The following is a 6,000-nucleotide window of genomic DNA, read 5'->3' as shown; positions in this document are numbered from 1 at the left end:
ACTCTGCCAGACGGCAGAGGCATCGCCGCGCTCGATGTGTATACTATGAAATGTTTTTCATACAGTTTTCGGATCAGATTTTTCAAAACATCAAATTACATCTTCTTTTTTCCTTTCTTTATTTAGGCTAACCGCTCTTTTTTTTTCAGCGTTTCTTCTTAATCTACATTAATGTTATATTACAATTCTTTCTGGAACGGAGCTATAATTTTTCTCAAATAACCATTTTGTGGTTTAGTCGCCTTAAGGTTTAGCATGTTTTGTCAGATGCTCTTTAAAGTCCCTTTTAATATTAATATCGTTTGAGAAATTTTTCCCAGATACTTATATTTCGTTTTGATTTTCAATCTTCTTTTAATGTTTGTTTAAATGGTCTAGTAGTGTGTTCGTACAGTTCAGTTATAAGCAAAATTAGGTGTTGTTGTACACCTAATTCTTTTAGTATCAGTCATAAGTGTATCCATTTGACTCTGTGGAACGCTTTACGATAGTCTATAAAACAAATCCATAGTGGGATATTAAATTCCCTAGACTTTATACTTTTCTTGGACTTTTATTATAATAGTTTTAAAATTAAATGTTTAGTGAAAATCTCTACGCGACTTTAATGCATTAAATATTTTAATTAAAAATCGACATATCTATTGAAATTAGACAGTAAAAAAGTATGTTATTAAAGATTGATTTATAAATTATTGTAGTTTAAATTCAACTACGCTATGAAACAAATATTGCATGTCATAAACTGCAGTAATCCAAAAATTATAAAGATCTCCCTGTTGTTTAAGTTTTCTTTAATTAGTAGGGTAACAAACATTATAATCCTACCGAAGGGGCCTCTAATTTCATAAACTGTTACACGATTACTCTATCCGATCTACGTACATTTGAGGAGCTTTTTTACAAAACTGCATAAATCCACTTTTCAAAAATTTTCAGGAGACGTAAAAACGTGCTGCAGCTGTTGTACTAAAATTTTCGAAATTTCAGAGAACATAATCAAATTGAGGTTAGACTTAGAGAAATAAAACGTTAATTAACATTATTTTTATTGATTTGCATTAACAAAATATAGCCATGTGTCTGTTGGAGATATCGCGTTTTGTAAAAAAAGATGGGAGATATTAACTTTTGTCAAATTAACAATATCTTAGAAATACAAAATATTAAACGGCACCCACTAAAACAAAAAAAAAATGAGGAGTACAAACAATTTAGATGTGAACATTTTTTGGCTCATCTTCCAAGCAATCACACTCGCCATCATGGTAGTTGTGGGTTTCTGGATTTGGATCACTAGTAACTTTGTGTTGAAGAGCATTAATATACCAATGAAGATCAGGGATCTCTTTCCAATTTTGTCCAAAGTGGGTTTGCAATAAGTGAAGGACATCTTTTTTTTTTCTCTTCAGTCACGGAATGAGATAGTGGGATTTGGGGAAGAGCCTGAAGAAAATCATTTTTATTTTTTTTTTACAATGCTTCTAAAAGGTTCTGTTCCACTATCGAACCTATAGTTGGCGCAGCATTTTATTTTGGTTGAAGTATGCCGGTCCCTTGTTTTGATTTTCTTAATAATGAGGCGTTTGGTTTGGCTGATTCCTTTTATTTTTTGATAAATCATTTCAAGGCTTTTGATATCGTATATCACCCAGTCTTGTCCCAGTTTCTGTACAGAACCAAACTCGTAAATAGAAGCATACTCTTCGCTCGAGATGATGGTATCAGTTTTTTTCAAGCGCTTCTCCACACGGCCAAAAGCTCGATCAGCTGGAAGAAAACTGTGGCCACGAGTCGGAAAGGTGACATGAATTTTCTGTACATTCTCTGGAGCCTCATTTTTAAGCCAATGGCACAAAAGATGAACAATATGCGCATTTTTATTTTGGCCAGCGCAACCATCACAAAACAACGATACTGCAGAAAAAGACGAAAGATCTTGCCTTCTTAAGTGATGGATGAGTGCAGATCCGATTTCATTTGCTCCTCTGCTTCCCTGCGTTTCATTCCACGTATAAAATGTTGGTGCCTTTGAGTCAATAGGCACACAGCAAAATGCATAGAATGCAATTTGTCGGCGATAAAAGGCATCGCCGATTGGAGTTTTAGGGAGTGGATGCACTTGTTGCAAATCAAAAACAAAACTATAAGTATCACTGGGAACTTCCTTCATTAGTTTGTAAAACGCATCCGCTCTCAGCTTGTGAATACGAAGTTCAGTCATTGGACTAATTCTTTCAACTGAACCGCGAGCGTTTTGTTGAATAAGAAATTTAAGACGAGTGCACGTAGCGCATGCGTCTGTAGCTGGAGAGGAAAATCCAATGTTAAAATCGGTTACAAAAATACGGTGAAAACATGAATAACTCACGTGAAAATCGGCAGTGTAAGCATCCTTAAACATTTTATATAACTTATTTACACTTAACTCTGCTGAAAGGTAAACTCTTTTACTTTTTCCTCTTCCATAATGAGATTCGACACAATTTAGTTTACCAAGAAATTGATGGACTGCTTCCTTTTTGGCTCTGAAAAAAGCTTCTCGTCGATAACCACCTCTATTTTCTTTGGGCAGCAGACTTTGATTGACGACCTTTCCAATCCGCAGTAGTCGAGAGGCAGGTACACTCATTGAAAAAGCAAAAAACTTTTTACACACAGGAATCATGCGTTTCTGTTTCTGACTATTGAGAAAAAATTTCACAGAAACCGTTCTTGTGTGAGTTGCAGAGACAGGCGTACCACTTCCCCTTCTTCTTTGGGGCTCGAAAGCAGAGATATATTTCATCAAAACAAGATCTTGTTTCTCTTTACCCTCTGCCATGTAGACTGCTTGTCGATTAAGTTTTATATCATCGTAGGATACCGTAGCACAACGAAGATTTTTCGAATTATGGGCACATGGTCTGGTCTTCTGTTTTAGAAACACTAAATGAGGATCACTATCGTTGTACTTCATAATTTTTGAACGCCCTCTCTCACTTGTTTTGATGGATCGTCTTTTTTTAGATCCCACCGATAAATTAGTAACAGTATCCATCTCAAAATAACACGCAAAACACAGAAAACAACGTTGACATACAACGAATTCACAACATCCCGTCTCATCGAACGGAAAAGTACTGATAATCTCATACAGCGTGGCCACGCGTGGCATGGCCTGGCTACGCTACACATTGTCAGTGCGACCCGTGGGTAGTTTTAGAACTAACGAATATTATATTTTGTTTCACGAATCAACATCTAATTCTAGAGGATGCTTTTAAATCCAAACAAAAATAGTAGAGGGATAGATCTGCAGGCCGGAGGATTTATGCAGTTTTGTAAAATAAAAATTAATTTTAATGGTTGGCTAAAGAAGGAGATGTTAAGTTTTGTATAAAAAAAGAGTGAACATGGGGTAAAGGTTTTTGAGTGGATTAATTAAGTTTTGTGGAAGAAACGTGATTTTGAGGCTCCTTTTAAATGGGAAATATTAACTTTTAACACATGAGACTTATACACAAGATCTAAGGCAGATCAAACTCTCGAAATTCAACAAAAAATGTATTTTAGCCGGAAATGGATTTATGCAGTTTTGTAAAAAAGCTCTTCATTTATGAACTAAATGTTTTAGTGACAATGCCTTTTAATAAAAAATACTAATTAATAAAAATGGAAACTTAACTTGTCCAAGTTTATAATAGACACTTTCTTATGTTTAAAAATATATAAAATAAGTAATATAAATTACCGCCTTGTTTATTAAAACTAAAAAGTAAAATAAAGTTATGTGTCGGTTAACAATTTATATTTAACTACATTAGCGAAATAATCCTGAAATTCCTTCATGACTAAATTGATGGATATTTAAATAAATTTCAAGTGTTAAAATGTACCTGCTGTAAAATTTGAAAATCTACTACTAATACAATTATTGGCAACATCTCAGGAGTTTAGAAATGTACGCAACATGGTAAATACGGATCCCAAAAATGGTTTATCCTATTGTGGAGTCCACTTAATGCTACATGTTGGTCGGAGTCTACATAAAGCGCTACTTAGATAATAATATACACGGTGTATATTCTACTGGAGTTAGTATAATACCGTTTTAGAACGGAGCTTACATTAACCGCTAGATGTATATATATATATATATATATATATATATATATATATATATATATATATATATATATATATATATATATATATATATATATATATATATTTACATCTGGGCACAAATTTGCGTCCGTTCAGAAAACAAACATATTACGTCCCCCATAAGCAATGATCCTAGAAAAAAACTAACAAAGTATACTATTTCTATAGAAAATTTAGTAATGTATACTGTATTTTTCTTATTATTATTTTGAAAAAAGAAATTATTCAAATTTTTTATTTTCAGATTATTTTGCTTCTTTTTATATTACTATCTAATATGAGTCCCCTTATATACATCTCGTATATATACATTACTATTTTACTTCCACATATGAATATATATTTCATTTTACTATTTATTTTACGTCCACAATGTTTCAAAGTTAAAATGCACAAACAGTTTTAAACGACGACAGTAATTTAAAGAAAACATTTGTCAACAACATATCACTTGTCGCCGCACGACGAACTTATATTAGTTATTTCTTTAAGTTATAGGAATCTATACATCAAAATTATATATGCATAATTTCTTTTAATTATTATCACTGAAGTGCAAAATAGCATTTTTGTGATCGAAAATTCTTGAACAAAGTTAATTATTTAAATTATAGACAATTTTTTAAAACAAAGCCTTAAACTAACTTAAAATTAACATACTTCCTAAAATATACTCGGTTCGCTCAACTGAGATGCGTTTTGACAGATTCACAGTACGGAACCTACAACAAAAAATTTCTAACTCACGCTATTAACAGGTTGAATAACCTTACTGTTTAATTAAAAAAAAAATAATTATTGGAAATAGTGGGAGTGTGTACTAAACTCATAAACTTTGTGGAATTTATTTCTTTAAAATATTTTTATTTTGTACAATAAATAACTTTCTCATTTGTTGTCAATACATTATTATTATGGTGTAAATAAATAATTATTGATTGGCATAAGATTTATGTCATTTACGTTTGTTTACTATTAATATTTGCTAGGAGTACGTGTGCTAGATTGTACAGTACCTTATTTTCAGCCACTTCTAGTCTGTTAAAATGTCACTAACTTTGCAAAAAAAAAAAATGATTACTAAAATTACTAGACAGTTGTGTCTCAGATTAGCGAACTGACATATCTGTATTGTTTGATATCAGATAAAGTATAATTTTATTATTATAGGCATATTATTTAAAGGCCTATGATTTTAATACTTTGACTGCCATGAGAAGCATGCCGTGATGCACGGTCAATTTGATTCTGTTGCCGCGAGAATCAGCTTTTGGTTCTAGCTTGTTTGTTATTTATATGGGTATGGGATAGAAATATGTCCGGCTGGAAGGACCCTCTTTTTTTCACTATGGCGGCTGTCTAAGTGTTGCAAGTATAATTTTTTAAGTTTTTTAGGAATAATTAAAAACAATACTATAAGCTAAAATTTTTTTATTTAATGGCATAAATAAAAAACATCATGTAACACTCATATTTATGTCCCTTTTTTTTAATATTGATTTTGCACAAACATTTTGATTTTTAACCAATTTTTATTAAAAAATAATTGCGGATGCAAAGATTTTAATTCTTCACATTCTAACCTTTTTGGTGCCCGTTTTTGATCTATATATTTTGAAAAGTAAGCTTTACCAATGTTTTTTTTTCAATTGTCCAGGGAGTTAGTATTCTTTTCTTTTTGGGTGCAAATGGTATTGTCTCTATTGTTTCGTCTTTCTTTAGTTCTTCCGTTACATTAACTTTTTTAAAATCGTCAAAATCATTTCTAGATCATCACTTTCCTCACTAGATTCATCTTCTAAAAGATTTCGGCCCAAATTTATAGATATATCGTCTAATGTTTTTCCTTTC

This window comes from Diabrotica undecimpunctata, chromosome 9, assembly GCF_040954645.1.
Source record: "Diabrotica undecimpunctata isolate CICGRU chromosome 9, icDiaUnde3, whole genome shotgun sequence".
Lineage (NCBI taxonomy): Eukaryota > Metazoa > Arthropoda > Insecta > Coleoptera > Chrysomelidae > Diabrotica > Diabrotica undecimpunctata.
The sequence above is the reverse complement of the archived record's forward strand: the minus strand, read 5'-3'. Positions refer to the sequence as shown.